This window comes from Rattus norvegicus, chromosome 6 (genome assembly GCF_036323735.1).
Source record: "Rattus norvegicus strain BN/NHsdMcwi chromosome 6, GRCr8, whole genome shotgun sequence".
NCBI lineage: Eukaryota > Metazoa > Chordata > Mammalia > Rodentia > Muridae > Rattus > Rattus norvegicus.
The window spans coordinates 66944339-66969986 of record NC_086024.1 but is presented as its reverse complement, the minus strand read 5'-3'; the positions used below and the strand labels follow the sequence as shown (position 1 = coordinate 66969986).

The 25648-nt window shown below is 40.2% G+C and overlaps 1 long non-coding RNA gene across 1 annotated transcript; it reads left to right on the top strand.

The window, feature by feature from the left end:
* Window positions 1-4611: 4611 nt before the first annotated feature.
* Window positions 4612-25188, top strand: LOC134479372 (uncharacterized). The gene is made up of 3 exons (XR_010052645.1): window positions 4612-9811; window positions 12452-12568; window positions 17420-25188. It is a non-coding gene; the product is annotated as an uncharacterized LOC134479372 (long non-coding RNA).
* The last annotated feature ends 460 nt before the right edge of the window (window positions 25189-25648 follow it).

The window sequence follows — 25648 nt, the reverse complement described above, 5'->3', positions numbered from 1 at the left end:
AGTGTCTTTTGTATTTGCCTGGTGCTTAAATAGGCAAAAAGGCAGGATATAGCAAATGTCTTCCAAATCTCCATTTATCACGAACACAAATTATAACTTCAGGCTTCTTTGCTATAGGCAAATCAGCTGACAAATGTATGCATTGGCAACAAATCTTGTGAGGGACATGGTTTTGTCTGCTGCTACATATACATTTCTACCTGTCCTGGGAAGGAATATAAGTATGAACTGTAATTAATTGCCGTTAATGTTTCCTGACTTCTCATTCCATGGTGATTTGGCTGCCCTCCCCCCGCCCCCTGTTCAGGGCACCTCTATTTTGGCTTATCACTCTGAGTTTCAGAGTACTTTGTGCGTTGCCTCAATTTACCCATCCACTACCAGTGGCCAATTATCCTTCTTGTGCTTACAAGTAATTGTTTTGATGCTGATTTCTGATGCTCTGATGACCTAATTCATAACAAATCTTAAGAGACAATAGTAACAGAACACAACTCACTGAAAATTCCATTTCAAATTCTCCCATAACAGAGAAAACAAGAATATCATTGAAGCGTCACAGAGTGGGAGTTAGGAAGTAGGGAGTGGGGCTAGGCAAAAGGAGGCCTCAGGGTAACTTCTTTCAAAATCTGTTTTAAATTGCTTATCATTTAAGTTACTTAATGCCTTAGAATTTCCAAATCAGTCAGCATAATTTTCCCAAGGAGCAAAGACCTCAGTCATGGAGCGCCTTTGCTGTGCCCCACCTACTGCCACTGGTCTGTGCTGGTGCAGGTGGGCACTGGTATATATTTATTTCAAACAAACTTCTACTTATTGTTTATCTTATCCTTTAAAAAGTTTTGTTGGTCTAAGCATAAGTTACCAAGTAGTATTTGCCTTAGTAAACTCTCTGGAGGACACAGAACTGTGAAGAAAAATGTCACCTTTCCAGTGTCCTTTTAAAAAAGATATGCTAATAACTTGTTGGTTGTTCTTTCAGACTAACAAGTACATATCTCCATAAAGATTATGATTTCTTATAAGCATTTAACTGTGCTTTAAAAATATTTTAAACAGTGTGCTCCATCTCTAATCAGCACCTTACTATCAATTAGTTAACCTTTCACACACTTCAGTAAAGATAAACACTGCAGAAATGACTTGAAAGCTACATGCTACAACTACTAAAATCACTCCAATTATTTATTTGGTTCTTAAAATGTATGGTAAAAATAGTTTATTCTTAGTAAAACCTGTAAAGTGTGCTTCAGTATCGGACAGGCTCTCTTGCCTTTGAAGAAAAGGAAGCAAGAACCTAGGAAAGTCCAATATCATTATCCCTGGTGTATTGTACATGACATCAAGGATCTTGAGTTCTGTGCGGTATAAAGGAAACCTTATTATTTCTTCCTAGCCATGGCTACTATATTCTATAGTGAACTGTGACATAGGTCCCTGGAGATGTGTTCCATTCAAGGTTGGTTGCTTCTTTGAAACTGAAGAGATTATGTCTGTACTTGGAATTACCTGCTGATCAGTCTTTGTCTCTGCTACAGAAGTTCATCTGTAATTTTTTTTCATCACACATATTTGCTCTTTGGTGGCACAGAGACAAAATGCCACCACATTTTAGCCATCAGAGGCTATAACTATCCTGAGGAGGAAAAAAAAAGAGCCAAAAGATAACTGTGAGCAAGTTGGTTTGAATCTCCAACACAAAATATAATATAGAAAAACATGTCATTTTAAAATATACTAATTTATAGAAACAACAAAAAAGATTATATATTTTGTCCACAATATATTGTGAGATATATTTCTAATGTTTAGCCCTAAGTGCCTTCAAGTTCTAGTGGAAGATCCTGTTGGGAAAGATGAACTATTACCAAGTCTCAGATTATATCACACAAATTAATGTTTGTTCTGCTGCATTATCTCTTAGGTGCTTTAAAACATTTGCTTATTTTCTATTTTTAATAGTAAAGCACATTCATCTTGGGATGTTTGAATGAAAAATGAGAGACTGGAAATATGTTTTGGCAGATAACAGCACGTACTACTCTTGCAGTGCACCCTGGTTTAATTCCCAGCATCCATATGGTGACTCACATTCATCTGTAACTCCAGTTCCAGCAAATCTGATGCCTTCTTCTGGGCTTTGGCAGGCAACAAATATTCATGTTGTACACATAAATACATGAAGACAAACACCTGTACCTATAAAAATAAACAAATCTTGGGAAAAGAAAAAAGTACAAGACAACTAAAATCCTCCTTAACCTTCTTAATAGTGTAGAGCTCCAAGGTTTGGTTGAGGGGAAAGTTTTCATTGTAGATATGAAGGAGAGTATAGCCAGAGGCATTTGGAAGAGTGGAGAGCACAGAGGGAAAGTAGCAAATTGAAACTGAACATTACCAACAGACAGGACTGGGGCATGAAGGGAGAGGGGAAAGAAAGGCCAGAGACAGGGGAAGGACACAGGGTTATATGGGGATGAAAAGCTCAGGGAAGGGATGCCCATGTGCTGAAAAAATTTAAGGTAGGGGCCGATGTGAGAAGACTTGAGAAGAGCCACAGGTAGTATTGTGATAATGAGTGAGCCTGAAAACCAGCAGGTAGTTTGGTATGATAATAGTCACTACGGGCAGCTCATCGTCCAGAGTTTATTTTGGGCTTGACATTAGGAGATAAGTTATTGCCAGTTGATCTGTTTCTTTCTAATGTGAGAAAGTGTACAGATGTTGGCACATATACCCTATATAAAGATCACATTGAGATATCATTTAGCCTTATAATTCTTTCAGTTAATCTGAACTTTCTTCCAAATTATTAAATTGATTTGAAAATACATTTTTAAGGTTTTCTACTAATTTCACTGTATTCCTTAGCAAAACCATTTCCCTGCCACTGGACATTTAGATATCTGTGGTTTCTTTTGCTTGGGTTTTCCAGCTGTGACATAGCTTAGTGTGGAAAGTTTGTTTTTGTATCTCATATTAAAATCCAGGCTGTTATTTGGAAAGCATATTGTGCAGGTGGCCTGTTTTAACCTGCATATTCATCTCCCAAAGTAAACAAACCGACAACACGGTGACCTCAGGCTCTACTGTTTAAAAATATTTGAAAGATTGTCAGAGAAAAAAATGTAAAATGTCCAAAATAAAGGTACTGCTTCTAGAGAAGCTACGTTTTTGTTTTGGCAAGAGGAAAACCATCCTTTTACACTCCCTTTGATGACTAGTTTTATTAAGTGACTTGAGGGCTCCAGCTTGACTTCACCATCACAGAAACCCTGTCCCCAGGGTTGTCCTTCAGTGATCCATTGCATCCACCCTCGACAGCCTAACCCACTGATACACCATTCTTTCACCACTGAGTTCAGATAAGCTCTTTTCCTTCATTACTGTCATCTTGTAATCAGCATGTAAATGCTTGACATCAGCATGTAAAGCATTTGCATGGTACCAGCAGATGTTGGTGGGGTCCATGAATTCTTCTCATCTCAAGCTGCACAAGTAGGGGTGAGATGAATTAGCCACCACGTTTCACAGTGAAACAGAGAATCCACAGCTGTTCTCTGGCAGACCTCTCATCTGAGGAGTCTGAATTGACAGCTTCCATAGTTGGGAGTATATACTGGGAAGCTTTCTAGAGTTCTCTGACCCAAGAAGGTGCTAATTAAAGTGCCACCTAAATGCTTCTAGTGACTCTGAGCTAGTTTTACACACGTTTTAAAGAGCTGACCTTGTACCCCATTGTGAATGCTCTGGGTAGTCAGCAAATAATAATAGATATTAAACTTCTCCTATACTCTACAGAAATGCAAATTGCTACCTTCAGGAGGAAGCATGTAGGCATATGAATTTTATATCAGCAAGGTTTGCCAATGAGTCATACCTGATGTTGTAAAAACTATTCAAGTAGCAAGGCTATTGCTGCAAAAGCAAACAACACGGGGAGTTCCCCTTCTCCTGAATTTTCAGTTCTGGAAGAGTAAAAAACATCACCCATCATTCACATGTCTCCTGAAATACAATTATACACATTTCCCCCCAAAATCACCACAGGAAGGAAAATTAAACTCCTCAAAATAAGGATGGCTATTGCAATGCCAGAGAGTAAATTTGTAAGGTGGCAAGTTGTGTTAATATGTAGGCAAGTGCCAGACATTACACAGATGTGTATCATTTTTATCTGTAATTGTGATATTTGGTAACTGTCTAGCTGCCAGTGGATATGACTTAAGTACTGTAAAAATAACAGACACCAAACCTCTCAAGAAAATCAGGGAGTCGATAAGGTAAATCTGATTACCCAAGACACTAAGCAAAAGAAGAAAGAGCACACATGAGCAGATGAGCCTATGGCTGCAATTTATGAAACTAATGCTGTCATTATGATATATACTGCAATGAATATGTTATGATATACACCAGGAAAGGATGTACTGTTGAAATAACAGTCTGTCTGGGAGGAGGGAGAGGAAAAACATGGATGGGGTGAGAAAGAAAGAAGGGGAGAGAGAGAGATAGAGATAGAGATAGAGGTAAGGTGGGTAGGGGAGGGGGGGGGAGAGAGAGGGGGGGGGCGAGGGAGAGGGAGAGGGAGAGAGATGTCGCTTCCGTCTGCGTCCTGCAGAAAGGAGCAACACCACGACTTTCTTCTCAAAGCAGTTTATTCAGGAACCTTTCTTTCTGCATGCAAGCAGCAATCTCTCTTTTCTTCCCTTCCTCTCCCCAGCTCCCGCGCACACTCCCTTATATCCTCCCTCAAACCGCCTCCTCAGTCTAGGCTGCGTAATCTCAGTTCATAGGTCCACGTCACATGGCCTGGTCTTGCATCATGGTGCGCCTGCGCAGCTCTCACAATGGACGTGGCTAGTTTCAGGTGTGTGAGGAAGTCAGGTGCTAGTCATGAGACTTAGCTGCAGTCCCGGGCGCCATCTTGGGATTGCCGCCACACCCGCTCCCCACATCCATTGTGACTGTATAGCTCAGAATGGTTCCCTACAGAGAGAGAGAGAGAGAGAGAGAGAGAGAGAGAGAGAGAGAGAGAGAGAGAGAGAGAGAGAGAGAGAGAGAGACAGAGAGAGACAGAGAGAGAGAGACAGAGAGAGAGAGACAGAGAGAGACAGAGAGAGCGCAGAAGAGAAGAACAGGCCAATGCCATGGTCCAGTGAAAGGAATATGGGATTAAAGCAAAAGACCCAGAGAAGCGGCGGCTGTAAATTCAAAAAGCTCTCTGACAGGGAAAGAGGCATCAGTGGGGTTTACAATTTAGCACCTACATACTGAGATAGTTTACAAAGACTTAAGGAAACTTGGAGATTTGATAGGGAAAAAAATTAACAAAACAAGATTCATCTGAGAAATGCAAAGTTACACGCCTCTGGGGGAAATTATTTTGAAGATACCCAACTGGGGAAACAAAATGTGTAAAGCTTGGATCTGGAGTGAAAGCAGAGAGCAAATTCTGTCTGGATTGCAAGGTATTACAGCAGCTACAGAGGAAGGCAAGAATTCCCTCTTGGGGTTTCAAATGCAGAGCTGCCTCATTATGAGACACTGACAAAGGAATTCATGCACCTCTTTACAAATAGAATAAGGTCCTTATTACAAATCTGAATAAATGGGTCTCATCTGCACTGGAGAACACATTCTGGGGGAGGTGAATGTGCACATGCAGTGGCACCCGTGACTCTTCTATCATTTCTAATTGTACAAAATGACAAGAACTTGACATTAGCAAACTAATTTTCAGGTCTTGAAGAACCATTTAATGGTAGGATGTACTATGTACCTGACAATGTATAAAGCTCTTTACATATTTAAGTCATTAAATATTTGTAAGAAACTCTCATCTACATGACAGATGAGGAAACTAAATTGTGGATGGCTAAATGTCTTCCCCAAGGCCACACATTGAGTATGTGGTGATTTTGGGATTCAAACCTGTGTAAATGATTTTCTTACTTTGTTCCTCTTCGACACTGCCTTAACCCAGTTCTCTGTAAGTTGGCAGATTAACTTCTATGAATGAGATCGAAGAATTAATGACGTATTCCTAGCCTCTGCTGTTTATGCTAGCATGTCCTGCTTCAGAGAGCTAGTTTCCCTCCAAGGGGAAACTGAGGCCTCTTGGACATGGTATCCAGGTTATTTCTTGTGGCTCCTGTCCCTGAACATTTGTGGTACTTGGGCATTTGAGCATCAGTGGACTTAATAAACAGATGAGACTATGTAGAGCCTACAGAGATCTAATGATCCCCACAGGATTATAGCTGAGAACCAGAAATATAGTTAATTTTAGGAGATTGCTCAAGATAACTAGTCAATAATTTTTGAAAATTATTTCATGCATACATATATGTTATTTATAAAATGTTGGTTTCTCAATGCCATTTGGATATGGCAGAACTATACATCCATGGGTGCCCAGAAGCTATAGTTGCTCATTAAAGGATTCTTCAATATCAAGCCAGTCAATATTCTAGTATGGAGGAAGGAAGGACCTTATGAGCTTAATTGAGGAGTTATTGGCAGTTGATAGTTTCTTTGAAAGGGAGACTTAGTTTTCTTTAATGGTATGGCCTTTGGCAGGCTAACCATGCTCCAGGAGAGGGCCTCATACCCATGAACATATGGGTAGCACAAATTGAAGTCAGTAAGTAATTAAAAGAGTGGAAAGGCTGGAGACATAGTGCAACACTTAAGAGCACTTTTTACTCTTGTAGAGGACCCAGGTTCCCAGCATTCATATGGTGGTTTTCAACCATCTGCAATTCCAATTATATGAGATCTGATGTCTTCTTCTGAATTCCTTGGGCCCTAGACATGCATGTGGTGTACATACATGCACAGCAAAAATTGTGTGTATAAAATAAAAAAATAAAAAAGATTTATTTAATAAAAAAGAGGATTTGAAGTTGAGAGGGAGCTGGAAAGAGAGGGCTTGGATCAGGGTGGGAGTAGAGGAATGAATGTCATTGAATGTGGTTAAACATATTTGCATGTATGAAATGCTCAAAGAACTGTTAAATTAATGGTTTCTCTGGTGACACCTTTGCCTCTTCAGAATCTTACTGATAGGTGTCTCTACAGTTGTGTGTCGGAGTCATTCATAAGCTTAGGTTGATCCTAAGATGTCAGACTGTGCTGCTGTTTGTTTGTGTTTTATCTTTCCTAGCCCGAGATGCTCTCCATTAGAACTACTAATTTTATCACACAGCAAAAACAGACAGCATCTGGAAGCTCCTTGTCCAAGTCCAAGAGCAATGAACCATGAGTCTGTCTCCCAGCACTGGCAGCTTGGAGATTCCCAGGGTCTGACCTGGTGTCATGGTATTATCTCTCATCCCATCACTACCTTCTTATTCTTCTCACTTGCAAAACTATTTTACTGCTAAGTGCCAAATTATGTTTCCCTAAGGTTGAAGTGAAAGCCTCTGTTGGGATTTTTTTTTTATTACTACAGAGCAGGAAAAATATCCTGGGATATGGTGGTTTTCTTTATTATGCCTAAGGAACCCAATGTATCAACCATTTCCTGATTCTGCCCATGTCCAATCTTATTTTGAGCATTTCTGAGCTATCATGGAGAAGGGAAAATGAAATCAAGCAAGAAAAGGGGCCAAGATTCCTTTGGCTGCACAGTATGTTTTGTGCCTTCTTGGAAGGGCTTGGGACGAATCCACTGGGAAGCTGATTCAAAGGGCATTGAGCTAACAGATTACCCAGTACTCCTTCACCACAGGGGCTGTGTAAGCATGCTCTTACTCTTTTGTAACTCTACAAAGAGCCAAGTCAAGCACTATACACTGAGAGTTTAAGATGAGAAATAAATTCACCCAGGAGCAGTTTTGGATAAAGCATAAACCAATGGAAGTCATTACTGCGGACTCAACTCTTTACACCCTAACATTTGCCTTAATTTATTCCAGTTATGTGGCAAACATTTCTTGGGGGACATTTGGGATAGGCGTTATGCTAGATTTTGAGGATTATAAATGATTAAGATATGGTTCCTCTGTTAATGAAGTCAGAACCTAATAGGGAAAAAAGAGGAGCACACGGTAATCTTGATATGCATTTCTGGATCTAGGAATCAAGCACTATCCTACCCATGAGGAAGGGAGAATTAATTGTATTTGGCTTTGGAGACATGTGCATTTAAGGCTGGCTTTGAAGGACAAGACAGTTTCTCAGTCTTTCATTAGTTTGGGATCCTGAATATAGCAATCAATTAATAAATGCTACTGTCTAATAATTCAGATAAAAGGAAAATAGGATTTCTCGAAGGCTGAGTCAGTTGTTGCCCCCCAGGTGTCTGGATTGATCAGACATAGTTTTAACATGGCATCATTTGACCCATATGAACATTCAGCATTCCTGAGACCATAATACAGATGATATATAGGAAGAAAACTTGACATATTACAAATGCCAACTTAGTTGTTGAAATTGTCATCTTTCCTATATTTTTTTCCTTATGAGGGTTTTATATTATTAGGCTTAGGGCCTTGACATCACATTTATAATATAGTAATACAACCCAAAGTACGTTCTGATGAATGACTAAAATTTATCACTGTGCCGACACTTAATTTGGGCCCAGTGAGAAGTCAACTTAGAGCTATAAGTTTTAGATTTTATAATGAAATTTTGATTAAACTGGACTTTTCCCCTGGTGCCATTTATTTATAGCACAGTAGTTAGAAAATAAATGGTGGGAACGCCACCACAAATTCTGAATAGTTATCACCAACTCTATATTTAATAGCAATGGTTACATTTCTTGCTGTATTTAATTTCTATTGTCAGGCATCCTAAGGCAAATAATAAATAGTTTAATGTTTGGAAAAAATAGCTACTCCCATTGACTATTCTTGTCTTAATCTAGATAGCGTCTAGATACCTGAATGGAAAAGGAACAAATTCTACCATCCATTGTTCTTTTCAAAAGGACCTGTGTTTGGATGACTTAACAGACTATCAAGTGACTTTGTCAGTTTCTATTTAAACTTAGCACTGGGTGGTAAGCTTTGGTTGTTTAACAGGAGGAAGTAGTGAGTTCTAATTTTCACCACCAGGTGGCAGGAGAGTACTGAAAGTATGAAATAGGCTCTAATGAAAGGGTGCCTGTGAAACATGTATTTATGAGAAGAAAAACATTCTGAAGCAAGAAATAAGAAAATTATAGAAGGAGTCAACTAAAATCTAGTAATCTTTGTGGCTCTGCATCACATTAATTTTAGCTTTTCTATAGTTGGTACATTTCTTGCAAATTTTGCCTTCAAACTAAATATGTAGTTTATAAAGCAGGGAAAAAAAAAGGAGGTGGGGGACAACAACTGTTAACGGAGGGAAATAATCCTGTATTTTATTTTCAAAGATAACATGGAATCTTAAGCATTTGGCGTTGGTAGTGTTTTCTCAGGTTGACTGGCTGGCTGGCAGGAAAGTAATTATTTCCAAGACTGTAAAAAAGTAGAGAAGAGATCCATCCAAATGCTTGTTTATGCTTGGGTATGTGTATAGTAGACTTATTTGAAGAGGTAAATATTTAAACCATTCCTCTAGTTTTGCTTCCTGAGCCTTTTATCAGCAGAGAAAAATCAGGCAAGTCTACTTTTCATCAAGTCTGACTCAAGATTTTATTTGGGAGACATTTCCTATTACATTCACCAGAGTCACGTACCTCTTCTTTCACAGGCACCAGAATCCTCTGGAGAAGTTGTGCAAACACAGGCAGGTGGGCCCCAGCATTAGACTTTCTGATTCCATAGGTTTGGAGGATGAGCTGAGATACAGACTTCAAGTAAACTCAAAGGTATGCTCAGACTGTGGGTGTGGGTACATCTTTTGAGAACCATTTATGCAGCTTATGTAACAATATTCAGAGGAAGTCTGCAGAGTGTTCCTTATATATTGCATTGGAGTTTGGGCTGGAAAAATATTGTCTGAAGCCTGGGCCTCGGAATGTTTTCTTTTTACAGCTTTGCAGTTGGATTTATTTACTAGAATTAGACACAACTATTGTCTTACAGCTTTGGGTACACTGGTTTTTCTTGTTGCGAGCTCACTGTCACAGGTATGTCTTGAGCTGTTGCTCCTGTGATGGACTTTACTTCTCCATTGGGCTGGAGCAGTGTAAAGTATTCAACTCAGGAGCACCCGATTTTTCAACCACCAAAGAGAGACACACAGAGACCTTCGAATACACGTGCTTTTTAGGAAGTAATTCTTCAAAGAAATACCAGTCCTGGTATAAAATTAAGATCAGAGAATGAGTTGTTCTAAAATGAGTCAACCATGTGTATCAGGCATGGTTCTCCAGAGAGACAGAACCAACGGCATTCAGCTGAGATCCATGAAAGTCAATGGAAGTTTCAGCTTCTAAACTAAGAAGTGATGTTTAACGTTGAATATAAGGACAAGAAAAGGCTCACACCTCAGCTTCAGGCTTGTGTTCCCTTTCACACACAAGGACGGGAGATAAGGCTTCGGTTCCATTAAAAATTTCAACTCATTGTATGACAGCTGTATTAGGGAGGACAGCCAGCGTTGCTCAGTCCACTTATTTACATGTTAATTTCATTCCAAATCCATCCCTATAGATGCCTCCAGAATAATGTTTGCTCTAATTGCTGGGCACACACTCCCAACCAAGTTCATGAAACATCATACTATGTACATATCACCATCCGTTATATGGAAATTGACTCACTGTTTACATTATTTTACCATCTGCCTCAATGAGAGAAAGATTAGGCCAACACTGTTATTGGTGTAAATATCTGGCTTCTATTTTGGCCCCAAGTTTAGAGGTTAAACAGTAGCAGCATGAGCTCCTTCAGCCCGTAGGAGTAAGATGAAACTCACATTCATTTAAAATTCACTGAGAAAGACAACCAGGAAACCACACCACAAGGAAAAACAAAGACAGATTCTTGTTAGGATACAGTGTTTTAGATGAGGCTATTAAGGGTATTCATTTTCACATGGGTCCTACTGGTCATATGCGTTCCTTTATAAGCACTCTTCTAGAAATACAGCAAGTGTAAGCCTAAATGTGGAGATCCATTGAGGACAATATAAAATAATGACAACCACTTAAAGATACTGAATATTAAAGCTGGCTATTTACCCGTGTGGCATAATGACTGTAAGACTTTGTACGACATATGGTCTAGTTAGTTAACAAATTAACACAGCAAAGCAATATGGTGGGCCCTGTAGACACTGACACTCGTTCCCTAGTTCAAAGCAACTCACTCATCCAACAGAGGTTCTGAAGCATATGCAGTCTCTAAAATCCAGTTTGTACAATTCCAGTTTCTGGATGATCATTGTCTTTTCTCTACCTATGTGGACTTGCAGAAAACTTCACAGGGTTAGAGGAAGATACTAGATTTTTGTCTAGTGTTCTAACCCCCAGCTAAAGGGCACTAATAACAAGACTTCCTTCATAAAGTTCATGAAGAGAGTGTTTATGAAATGTCTGGAACCCTTCAGATAAAAACAGGATATTACATGTGTCAATAAACTCTTCTCAAGAGAAATTTTAAAAATAGATTCCAAAATGATTTTCAAGTGAGAAAGAGAAAAAAAATCCCACTTGACCTGAATAATTTGTTTGTGGTTACCCACATAGACAGCTGCTTGTAGGTCTTCTAGTTATGTGTCTGGTACTGTGTATAACTAGAGATGTTTAAAGACAAACAGGCAATAGCTGCAGAACACAGGCTATTAAAGGTGTACACCCCACCACCCACAGGCTTATCCTGGCTGGAGGACTTTGTCTCTTTGAGCCCTTCTCCACTGACTCCAGTTGCCCTCTCTCCCAGCTTGCCTTTTTGCTTTCTCATTTGGTGATGCCCTTGCTTTTAGCCAGTGCTCTCTGGGTTCTGGGGAAAGCACAGATCCTCATGTCAAATTGCCTGGGTTCAATTGCTGTCCTACCCCTTCCACTCATGGGTCTGTTTTCTCCTTCCTGGGTCTCTGAATGGGGAAAAAAGAAGAGAAAATACCTCAAAGACTATTTTTAAGGTTCATTAAAGTCAATTCTTGCTAGGTGTTTATGTTCAGCACATGTCAGCTATTGCTAGTAATTAAGTTTCAGCTCAGCATCATGTGGCTGTGACCCTATTCCCTGTCTTGTTCCAGGGTTCCCAAGCTGGTGAAAGCTCTTCCTCTCTTACAGACTCTGACCTTCTCTGTTGGGGAAGGATTCCAAGGTTAGGGAGTCTCTACTTCCTTAGGACTAGCATTGTTACCCTCAGTGACAGACATCAGCAAACTCTCTTTAGCAGGACTGGCAAGAAAACAGATCTTTTGTGTTTGTCCTCCGAGAACACACCTTTGACCATTTCTGAAATAATTTGGTTTCTGAAATCAGCCTTTCTCACTGGGACAGTTGAGGGTAGAGCATCTCACAGCTATGGTCCTCTTGCTTCTTTTTTTTTCTTAGCTCATTTTCCAGTCAAACCATCACTTGCTCAAGTTGGAATTCCTTTTTGCTGGTAACACTCACTCAGCTAAATTGGTTGGCATACTTAGCCTAAGGAAGAAGCTTCATGCATATGAGGTAAGGACTCTATCGCTGAAAGCTATACCCTCGTCTTTCAAAGCTAGATAGTTTTGCTGTCTTGCAGGGTAGAAGTCTGGAAAGTGAAGGCTAGAGACAACAAAGGCCTGAGAATTTATTTCTTGCTCACAGAGAACAGGGAAATAGGGGATTTCCTCCCTTGCAAGGTTTGAAGGACACATTTGAGTACTCTGATGAACTGGGGTTACTGGGCAGGTAATCTAAATCAAACAAATCATACACCGTGAACAGACAACACTTAAAAATGGTTTTCCCCTATGGAATAATGCATAGAAATCAGGTCTATGCTTAGATGAATCAACCTTAGTCTGTCCTTTAAAGATGTAAAGGAGGAGAGTAAATCTCTGGATTTGGAATACCTGTGCCATTTTACTGTAACTAGGGGTTGTTCTTTTGTTCCATGAATGAGCTGGAGACAGGACATTGCTTTCATATGAAATACAACAACATTGTAGATTGTGTTGCCTCTTCCTGCTGCTGAAAAGTCTTTTCATGTTCGAATTTCACAGTGTTTCCAATGCCAGTTTTTTCTCATTCAAAAGAAAAAGGGTCCCCTGTGGAAGTTTATGAAAGCTGACACATTTTCTTGTAAAATGTCCTTCTGAGATGACATGGTTTATTGTTAGGCACACATTTTTTGGACCTTTTAAAATGAGTATCATGAAATTAACGTAAGATGTTTTCAGAAAAATGAGTACTGTTGACTCAGTAGGGCAGAATGCCTTTCTCCTTTGTGGTTGTTACTCTTTCTAATTCCCTGCAAAAGACATTTTCAGATAATTAAAAAAGGTATTTTGGTCTGTGGAGCAAAAATACTTATCAAAAGAGGTTATATAACACATGCATGGCAGCCACTTGTCAAAGTTAAATATACCCATTCCTTTTCCCCCAAAGCCATTAGATCTATTACCACCTAATTGCTTGGAAAATTCATTTTCTTTTTCTCAAATCACAGCCTTAATTGAGGTCTGAAAGCTCACCAAGTGCCTCTTAAATCAGTAAACCCAACTTCTTCTTCTTTTTCCTTAAATTCTTTTATAATTTAACTTTCTGGCTGTCTGAGACCTCCCCCAACCCCCTTTAAGACAATTGGGTGGTTGCTACTTATAGGAAAATCACTCTGAGAAATAAGAGAGCTGAGAATCATGTCTACTGTTTCTGATAATCCACCTGAGGTCAAGAGTTCACACTGATGTGAATATATATTAATGTGAACATATTTAATCATGCTGAAACCAAAGGATTTAAAAAAAAAACAACTTGAGTGGTATTTTATTCTAATGTCAGAACGAGAAACACAGATGTTAGTCTTCGTTTTGGCTGTGGAAATCTGCCCTCCATGTGGCCATCTGTGAGGGAGCAGTGTGTTTAAGACATGTAACCTTATTCTTTAAAAACCTGATTTTTTACAAAACAAGACATAATTTGCAACTTTGCTTTGTAGATGTATCAGGGTGCTTTTAAGAGTATATTACACGCAGAATATTAAAGCCAATGCTTGAAATCAGACAACTATATATATGAGAGAAATAAGAAAAAGAGGGAATTTTATTTTTACTTATTTTTATTTATAATGAATATTACTACAACCGCTCAAATTACGTTACTATTTCAAAAGTATGACTTTGGAAAGCTTTCAACTAAGGTGAAAAATGTACTAGTTCTCAAAATGATATTTAGATCTCTCCATTAAAATAACCTCAGAGTTAGTCTTTGGCCTGTCTCTTTATTGATTGAGTGTTACACTGTAGTACACATGTTATCATCCTTCAAGGGTACATTATTCAAACTTGATTCTGTATGGATCATTTTTAGAATATCTTTAATTCTTTCTTTAATAATCTCACACATATGCAATGTGTCTTGATCTTATGTACCCACAATACCTTTGAACCCCTCCATAAGATTTCTTTACACTTTAATATCCTATTTCTTTATTTAACCCATGAACCCAATTGGTGCCTACATACACATGGGTATGGGTCTAGCCAAAAAAACATGGACAACATACTATTAGCCACATCCAAAAGAATGAATTCCCCACCCCAGCAGCCATCAATCTGATTGAATTTTTGTTTTTTAAAGAAATTATATAAGGACAAGGTTTGAAGCAACTCCAAAATACTTCATGGGGCACAAGTCCTCTCTGGGATGGTGTTATATCTCTTTTCTCACCTTAGGACGCTTTAGGTGTAAATTGGGAGAGATGACTGGGTGATAATATGCATAATTCTCAGTTGCAATTTATAAAATTCTTAGAAACAAGGATTTTTATCCCATTATTCAGCTGAGGAACAGAAGCAAATGTTTAAAAGTTTAAGACCCTGTAGTAGATGCTTGAAACTGGTACCACATTCCCATTTCTCCTCACTGGTTTTATTTTCTCCTTCCAAGAAAACATCACTTTGGAGTAGTAAGCAATGCTGTGCTTGTGACATTTCGGTGACATCACTCCAAGTGTGTTGCATGTGCATATGCTTGTTTTAATATTCTGTTAGTGATGATGTAGTTTTGAAAGATGCTGAATGATGAACAAATATTTGTTTATGCATATCAAACTGATAGGAAAGCTGAACCATATTGGGTGCAACTGTTAGTAATAATGTTTTAACTCTCAGTACAATAAAATTCTCCTCAGTCAACAAGACAAGCAAATGCACTAGTAAGAAACAGGCAATGGGGGGAGGGTTGGGAGGGGAACACCCATAAGGAAGGGGAGGGGGGAGGGGGATGTTTGCCCGGATACCGGGAAAGGGAATAACACTCGAAATATATATAAGAAATACTCAAGTTAATAAAAAAAAAGTCCCAAAGGGGCTGGTGAGATGGCTCAGCGGTTAAGAGCACTGACTGCTCTTCCAGAGGTCCTGAGTTCAAATCCCAGCAACCACATCACAGCTCACAACCATCTGTAATGTGAACCGGTGCCCTTTTATGGTGACAATGACAGTGTACTCACATACATAAAATAAATAAATCTCTAAAAAATAAAAATAAATAAATAACCCCCCCCCAAAAAAGAAACAGGCCCCATTACTAACATTTAGACCTTACAAATTTAGAGGAATAATAGCAATGGGATGTGAGTATCTGATTCCAGTGCCAGACATTGAGAACAAAGGGCTGCAGAGTACTTGGGTCTTTAATTTTGGCGTATATCTTTGAAAAACAAGAGGTCCCAGAAACATACTGAACTTTGGTTTAGAATGTTATATATCCTGCTCACTAAGTTGGTTTGGGTTTGGAAAATAAGATGAATTGGGACATCATTTATTAGTTACTTATCATCTTGCTGTAACAAAATGTCACCCAAGAGCAACTTAAGGAAGGGTCTGTTTGTTTTGGTAAAGTTTGAGTGTACTTTCCATCCCTGTAGGGATGGCACATTTTCCTGGGATTTTGCTGTGTGTAGCATTCATTATGTGCCTCTCCAGAACCCTTAAGTCTTGGGCAAGTTAGGGTGATTTTTCTTTGATACCAGGATACCTTCTAACATTTTACACATAGATACATGTGTATCCTCACAACAACTCTGTGAGAATGGTGCTATTATTAAGCATATTTTTAAGAAAGGCTTGAATAGAGAGGTTGAAAGACTTTCCCATGGTTCCAAAACTAGAAGGTGAGAGAGTCAAGGTTTGAGATCAGGTTGTATGGTGTAGTGTCAGAGACCTTCTTGGGAGATTGTCTACACGTAGACTATCTCTTCATGTGTCTTGATTTGTAAGAAAGAGAGATAGGAAGATTGTTGGGGGTAAAAGAGTGGCTGGAGTAGCCTTACTCTCATAGTATATACCTGAAGTAAATAGTCAAGTAAACAACCAACTACTAGTTCTGAAGAGGAAGAGAAACTCTGGTCAGAAAGTGAGTACAGCTAATTGTTTATATATGGCTGACTGGTTAATTACCTCAATCTGAAATGGTAAGCATGAGACAACCTGTGGTGGGATTTACCTTTATCTTGATGTGTGAAAAGATTGTCACTGGAGAGAAGCTTACTAGAATATTTAGCATTTATAGTAAAGTTGGAAACAATGACACAATCTACAGAAAAGCAAAAATGACTCTTAGGGAGGATTCCAAGGAATCAGAGGGCAGGGTGGGGTCAACTGTACTGTGATTGTTCCCAGGTCTTGGTAGAGGAGGTCTGAAAGCCCATGTGACCCATGGAAATCTTAGCGATAGCATTGAGGAATATTCCTTGGTGGGAGTTCTCAAGCATACCATGGTAGGTTTCATTTATGTAATAATCACCATGGCAACCCAAAGAAACTAACAGACAAAATCCAACATTTAAAAGAAAAAAATTGTGGTTTGTTTTAGGGTGGGTGGATTTTGCTATGAACTATGTACAAGGACTGGGCAGTTCCATCAGGCTTATTAGGACTGTGGGAGACTCAGAAACTAGCACATGTTGAATCATGCTCTTTCTAGGCATTCCTCTTATTTGGGATGTTGTTTGGAAATGGGTCCTCAACTAAGAATAAAGACCTCAGTCTACCTGTGACATGTGTGAGTCATTAGTAACTCACACTCTTATGCTTTAGGGTGTTGTGGATTCTGATTTGTTCCCATAGTACAAGCCAGTCAGTATGCCAAAGAAGTTACAGACTTTCTGAGTTGTACTCAGGCCAAAGTTAGTTGTTTCAACACAGCACCTAGACATTCCATTGCATATTTGTTCACTTTTGGTTTGTAGCTGGGTTTCAGCTTCAGTAGAAGTAACTCTGCACATCTTTCATTAGGGTTTGCATGCAGTAGCAATGATGCTAGTCTGTAATGTACTGTGGTTGTGTTCTATTTTATGTTGCTTCTGTTTGATGTTTTCAGCTGGACAATCCTGGATGGACATCACGACCCTTCTAGCAAATTTCTGAAAAGCATGTTTATCCTAGATCCTAGATGGTTTGTATGTAGTCCCAGGTGATTCCAATGTATGGTCTGCAGTTTTAGCTTGAGTAATCATTCATTCCCCATGATTAGATATGGTCTGAACTTGCTGGATATTCTCTTAACATAAAGTATAAGTCTAGGATTCAAAGGGCCATTTGGCACCACGACGGTTGTAGAGAGCCACAATAATATTCGCCACCACAAGATGGCGCTGGCTTCCACTGCGCCCCATGTGGAAGGCCGAGATAGTTTCGCCATTACAAGATGGCGCTGGCCTCTGCCGCGCCAGCCGACTTCCTTTCAGGAAGTCAACTGTGTGCGCATGTGCAAGAGTGCCTTCGTGCCAGGTCTTTGCCCACTCTGGGGCGTGCCTAATGAGATCATGGGTAAGCGACCAATCAAATGTGGATGCGCCGCACTAGGGTGTATATAAGCCGCGCCATGCTGGCGCCCTGCCGCCCTCTCTATTATTAATAAATAATAAGCATTTTGGCTACAGAAGGATTCGTGTGTTCCCGCGTATTCTTGCTGGCGAGAGATCGCGCGGGACAGATGGTGAAATCATGGTGTGTCTTATGGAAGAACAGTGAACCATTGTTCTATCAAGTGATATTATTCAAACTACTCCAAACAAGTCTTCTGCATAGTCTAACATCTATTTGGAAGGTTAATTCATGATTGTGGGTGCCAATTAAATTACAATAAAACCTAGCCTATTTTGACTGTCAACCTCATCAAGAGAGTTTTTTTTCTTAAGAGAAAGGGGCTCCCATTGTAGCCATTCTATTGAAATAGTTAATGCTAAGCTGTAAGTGTTGTGCACACAGCTCATTTTGGGAAGTCACCCCTTGTTCCCTATTGTTTCTGTAGCATCACATAAAATTGACCTCAGTTCTCTGACTATTGGATTGGCTATTTCTTGTCATTTCCCTCCACCCTATGCACACACTGGTACAGGCTGTGGGATTTCATTTCTGCATCTCTCCACATCTGTGTTGATGATTGTCCCTCTGTGGTTGGGAACTTTTGATATTGTCTCGGTAGATACTTGGAGCTAGTGTTTGCTGCTGGGGGGAAAGTTTCTACAGTTGCTGCATTGCTTAGCTGAAGTGCTAGCTTGTCCACATTCAGGCTCAGTGGAGACCAAATGAAGGCAAGATCCCCTGCTTTGTGCAGCTTTTGTTGGCTTCCTTGCCCTTTGATACCTATAAACTGATTGAGAACAGCCTTATTGTAGGAAGCAGCCGTTGCTTTACTCTGCCCCCTCCCACCTTCTCTGAAGGCTTAAATAGATCATAAGCAGAAGTTAATTGGAGATAAAAGTTTATAGTTAAGCAAGCAGGTTGTAGCACAATATCCATATAATCTAAAGTAACTGGGGCACTCTCAGGGTCATTGAAATGTACAAAGGTATTCTTCCAATGCATTTTAAAACCTAGACAAATTGTGTGTCATATAAAATGCATTATAAAGGTTCCAATTGAGTCATTGGATTAAATGAGCCTTTCAATACCTTGCAGAGGAAAGAATAAGGTATTTGGTGTGATGGAGTAGTTCATGCCTGGCTACCTACTTACATGGCACAGTGTTCTTCTGGGGAGGCTTTACTTTAGAGAAATAAAAAGAAATAAACCAATGAACTCTGAACTCTGTGTAGATTTAAGTGTCCTTTTTAAAGAACAAGATTTTCAGGGTATTTATTTCTAACAAGGAAGATGATAAAGATCCCACGTCCTTTTGACATATTACTAAGTGCCACCTAACCTAGCGCTCCTGAATACAGTAGCCTCTCCCCATCCAAGCACTGGTCATTCACCCACTAACCACTATCTGAATTCCCTCTTTTCTACTCAACAGAATGTAATAGAATTACATTCTATTAATGTACAATGAATGCAAGCTGGGGGCTAACCCCTGCCAGTGAGCTATACAGACAACACAGAGGATGCAACATGTGTATGTTTAATATTTTTATCTCAATCTATTTAAAAGAATCTGTCAATGTGAAACCATTTTTATAGTTGCTTACTAACATGAGTTCAAGCTGATCCTTAGATACTAACCTAATTTGTGCAACATCTCACTTTTCCCTCCATTGAGGATACCTCGTGAGAGAATGGTCTGAGCCTACCCTGCATGCCTGCAGTCCATCATCTCACTGGATAACTCTGCCTCTCCCTGATTTTCCATAATATCTTTAGTTCATTTTCCCACCCTAGAGGTAGCATCATCTTTAGGTATATTTGCTAATTCATCTGTATAGCTATGCCATGATTATTTCTCATAGAATTTAAAGTTTCCAAAATTAGATTTGATTTTGCTAACATGATATTCCTAGTTGGTGGTGATGACAAGTTAAAATAAGAGGAAAAAAAATCTCAAAGTGCTTTACATTGAGTGGAGATAATACCTAAATAGAGTTTATATCATATTACCATTTATGAAAGAACTTCTTCAAAATAATACCTATGCATGGATAGAATTAAATTTGTTAAAAATTGCTTAAATCTTGGAACTCTCCAAGTTTTTATTGAGCAACTAGTTTGTGTTTCACATTGATGTAGATCTTCCAGGTTGGGTTTTTTCATTCCGGTATCACTTGTGCAATCCCCATAATTTCTTGCTGGTCCTGGAAATGGGGAGGAGAGAAAACCACCTGGAGAGTTGTGTATGTGGAAGGTTGCTGTGGCAGAGTAGTGGTGGCTGCATAGCTCAGAGTAGCAGAATAAGCCACTTCAGCCAGGACCAAGCAGCTACTGCCAGAGAGGATGATCTTAAGACATCAGATAGCAGAGCATTAAGCAATGCAAAAGAAGGCTGGCCACAAATCCCACCATATGACAAATTTAACAGCAAATACCAGAAAATGCCCAGAAACAGGTGGTCTAGTGGCACATCTTGTCAGATCAAGAGACTCACCTTTCCTTGAACATGGGGCAAGTGTTGTGTGGATAAAACATTGTTAAAATTCAGTTAAAACCCACCACTTTTACTCTCTACTGCTGTGTCAACTGCCTTGAGCAAAAGCATCTGCCTGATAGCCAGTCATCTTAAGTACTCCATGGTTGCCTTGAGACGAGCATGGAGATGATTGAAGCTGCTTGCTCAGGTCCACACAGGACTGGACATTTGTCACCAGCTTTTCTGACATCACATACCTTGCTGCCTCCTAGGATTAACGGCAAGGCTTTGATTGGATGATCCAGCTCACAAGCCTTATTGATTTGGTTAGTCCACAATGAATGGCTATAATTGTCCAAATGGCTATGGTTGATTGAGACGCCCCATTTTGGCTTTATAATAAGGCTTCTCAGTGAAGGCCCACAGACAGACTCTTGTGTTTCCTCTTCTTGTCTTGCAATATCAGTTTGAACAATGACTTCTGGGCTAGTCTTTCCTAGCCTAGGGTGAGTTGCATGAGTTGAGCTGGAAACTGAAAAAGGAGCAGCAGAGGTTAGAGACAGCAGTGAGGCAGGCAAGCACAGTAGAGGTTTCTTGACAGTGAACCAGCACCCACCTTGGGCAGGCAGGGCTTGGCTGTGGTTCACTGATAAAGCTCCCCCTGCTGCTGAGGTGACCTTTTATCTCAGTTACGGTGTTCATTACTCACCAGCTTGGGAGTTTAAGATCACTTAAGTACCCCATCAATGGATCTGGTGGTCTGGAACTACCATTTTGCCTTCCTCTGGATGGAATATCTTGGAACTGTTACTTGATAGGTAGGAGTTTTGGTGGTCTTGGAGATGATTTAAGTGGCTGATGCTTGGCTTCTGATACCCAAGGAGACTGAGGCTGAGATGTGGAAAAGCTGGTAATGGCACAGGGGATCTGGGTCTTAGTCTCTGGCTTCCCAGAACAAATCAATGACTAGACGCTAGACAGCCAAGGAAGTAGCTGAACTTATGTGGAGACTTTGGTCTGTGAATTAGCAGTGTCCATAGGCTGGAATCTACTGGAGGCAACAGTGTTGCACAGTACCATGGACTGACCACTAGTCCTATTCATCCAAGCCATTCATTCCTCCAGTGGGTGGGGATACCTGCGCTGATACACTCTGCTCCCAAGAACCCAATTTCTGAACAACCCTCATGGTGTCCTGGCTCCTGAATTATGTCTTGATAGAGGCCAGTACATAAAATCATCATGGACTGGCCACTGACAGTCGAATGAGGAACAGGGCAGGAAGAAAGGAAGATCAGAGAGCTGCTAAGAAGGCAGAGAGCTGCTAGAAGTATGTAAAGATTCTACAGCCATAGCACCCTGAACATGCTAGATCTCATCTGATCTGGGAAACCAAGCAGATTTGTACTTGGATGAGAGAAGGCTGTAACCAGAGAAGAAAACCTGCAAGTTCTTGTTACCAGAAAATTTGCAAAGAGCTTTAGATTTCACGGTCAAGGATTTTAGGGCCTGGGTGATTTCTTAACTGTGGCCACTGCCAAAGGCATAGGATATTGATATTTGAAGACTGAATAGGGTACTGTAACATTTGTAGGCCTAAGGGTCTTGACACCTGAGGTCCACATAAGGAACTGTGACTTTATCTGGTCAAGGACCCTGAAGCTGGCACAAGAGCTGTGACATTAAAGGGTGCCACTTGCACTGCTGCTTCTGCCTTCTGTTCAATGTCAGCTCACTGTCAGACACCAGGAGAGGTGGAAGCTTCTGGAGAGCAGCATTTGAGGAGGTCTAGTCTGCCCATCAGGCAAGCAGAGCAGAAGTGCCCGTAGCCAGCTGACTTGGTCACAGCTATGATTGTCATCCCAGCAAAAGCTTACGTTGAGAATGTAAATCTGAGGCCTCTTTCTCCTGCTTGGGAGGACACAGAAAACACAATTACATCTAGTTGTCCTTTTGGGGAAAAGAAAGGAGAGAAAGCTGGACATTTATTCAAAAAAAGACAGTATTCTCCAGAGAATTAGATTCATTTGTAAGAGAGGAGTGAACTCAGTTCTTATTACCCTCAGCAGGTGGGTGCTAATGAGGAAAATTAGATTGTTACAGGCAAAATAAAGAAGCTAATTTTTTCCTGTACATTTGTGTGATGTGGGAGAAGCCTAGAAAACCTCTCTTACATGTGTGCGTGTAAGAGAGGGGTGAGGGGTGGAGGTCTTACCCGAAAACAAAGAGGAAGTAGTGACAGGAAAGGAAAAAAAAAAAAACTGGAGCAAATGCTTGGGTGGTTCTGGCAAATAGTGACCATGACCTTGATACTAAACTGGCTCCCACTGCATGTGAATATTATTGTCTGTCAGAAATATGAGAATGGGAAAGGGGATCACCAAAACTGTAAGCAAAACATAAGGAACACACAGAAAAAAACCCTTCCAACACTGCTCCGAACATCATGAAAAACTATGCTGAAGAAATATTCTGGGATGTGCCATGAAATGTGCGTAAGTGACAAAAACTTTTAAAGTGCTTGCTGATGAGCTCAGACACAAGAGTCATGAGCACAGAACCAGACTGTTTTCAGTGCTTAGCACACAAAGGGGAGTAGTTAGGGGTAGGCTGGTAGAGGAAGGGGCCAAGCTGGAAGTGGGGCACAGAGGCCCCTATGCTTCAGTGGATGCAGAAACTTACATTTGAATGTAGTTCACTTTATTTTTCAGCTCCTCATTGGCTTCTCCTGATGGTAGCTTCATTTTCTAGACGCAATCCTAGGCATCCTGTGGGAAAGCAATTCCAGAACACCTAAGTTTGGAAACTGTCCTGTGCTATAGGTTGCTTGATGGTTTGTCTGGGAATGACTTCTGTAGGCTCATATGGTCTTTTGAGTTTTTGGTGGCCTATTCTTAGAAGATAGTTCTGATCTCACCTTTTGTTTTCTGAGAAAATTATCATAAAATCAGGAAACATGTATTACTTGCTTGCTCTCGAGTACATTCCAAGATCTACAATTTGCCATGAGGTTCCTGTCAGAACTGAGCTGTCCTTGAATTCCCAAAACTATGAGTTGGAAGAAACTTTCTCTGTGTAACTTTTTCTCTTTTTATGTATCTATAGTGATAAAAACTAGAGAGTAAATCTCATATCAAATGCCACATCACCCAATTCATGAAGAAATATAATATATGTACATTAAAACTAAAAAAATTCTATTGTAAAAAAATTGGGTCATTGATTACTCAACACAGCAGGTTTTGAGCCAGTGATCAATGGAGCACTTAAAAGAAACCTAAAAGTAGTGTTTTGTTTCTCCTGTTTTCAATGTGCCCCAATTCCTTGCCTGAGAGCTATAAATCCTTCGTGCCCCAGTCCTGTCTTGGAAATGCATGTTCTCAGCATTTTCTGACCTATTACATTCTTTTAGACTCACCCAATTCCTCCTATTTTGCAGATCAGGGAAGAATTTGTTATTCTGTTTGTCTTTGACGAACCTTCATAATATATATTTATGGTGATTGGGTTTTCACTGTTCTTTGAGTTCCTTAAGGGTAGAATACTTCATTAATTTATTTTTCTGTCACCTAAGGAAGTATCTAGCACATAGCAACAACTTATATGCTAGATAACTTGATCTCTACAAATAACAATGGTAGAGGAGTGAGAAATGAAATGGGAGGACAAGACCAGAAGTAAGAAGATGTAAGGCAAACCATTGTTGTTGTTAGAATTTGGGTTTGTGATAAGGTAGTAAGAATGGTGACAAAAGATTTATTGACCATCTAAGATCAAAAACTCAGGTGACAGCAGATGCTGGTGAGGGTGGGGAGAAAGAGGAAAACTCCACCATTGTTGGTGTGATTGCAAGCTGATACAACCATTCTGGAAATCAGTCTGGAGGTTCCTCAGAAAACTGGACATAGTACTACCTGAGAACCCAGCTATATCGCTCCTGGGCATATACCCAAAAGATACCCCAACATATAACAAGGACACATGCTCCACTATGTTCACAGCAGCCTTATTTATAATAGCCAGAAGCTGGAAAGAACCCAGATGTCCTTCAACAGAGGAATGGATACAGAAAATGTGGTACATCTATACAATGAAATACTATTCAACTATTAAAAACAATGACTTCATGAAATTCTTAGGCAACTGGATGGAACTCGAAAATATCTTTAGTGAGGTAATCCAATCACAAAAGAACTCACTAATATGTGGATATTAGCTTGGAATACATAAAATAAAATTCATAGACCATATGAAGCTCAAGAGGAAGGAAAACCAAAATGTGGATGCTTCAGTCCTTCTTAGAAGGGGGAACAAAATATTCACGGGAGAAAATATAGGCACAAAGAGTGGAGCAGAGACTGAAGGAAAGGCCATCCAGAGACTGCCCTGCGTGGGGATCCATCCCATATACAGTCACCAAACCCAGTCACTATTGCTGATGCCAAGAAGTGCTTACCTGATATGGAGCCTAATGTGGATGTCTCCTGAGAGGCTCTGCCAGAGCCCTACTGATACAGATGAGGATGCTTGCATCGAACCATCAGACTGAGCTCGGAGACCCCCAAATGGAGGAGTTAAGAGAAAGAACCGAAGGAACTGAAGGGGTTTGCAACCCCATAGGAAGAACAACAATATCAATCAACGAGACCTTACAGAGATCCCAGGGACTAAACTACCAACCAAAGAGTACACATGGGGCTACCCATGACTCCAGCTGCATATGTAGCAGAGGATGTCATTGTCTGGCATCAATAGGAGGAAAAGTCCTCGGTCCTGTGAAGGCTCGTTTTCCCAGTGTAGGGGAATGCCAGGGTGTTGAGGTGAGTGTGGGTGGGTGGGAGCGGGAACATCCTTATAGAAGTAGGGAAAGAGGGGTTGGGAGAGGGATAACTTTTGAAGTGTAAATACATAAAATATCCAATAAAATGTTACAAAAAACCGATTTGCTATTTGTCTTATGCGAGGTACTGGACAAGCAGCGATCCACCCTGTCTTACTCTCACACGCTGTTATTGGGCACATCATGGCAATAAGTGTTTAGTTACACTGTCCTTGCTAAGAGCTTGCTGGTTCCCTATTTGCTCCTTGAAGTTCCGTCTATGGATGTGACCCCCTTGTATAGAGTTGAGCTGATTGAGAAAGATCACTGGTTTCCAAGGCAGTCAATCACAGGTTGATGGTCTGTGATCTATAATGATCGGGCCTCAGATCTGTCCTGATTATTTCTAGAGGCAGTAATTCCATCTGACCCTTCCTCTTGGGCAG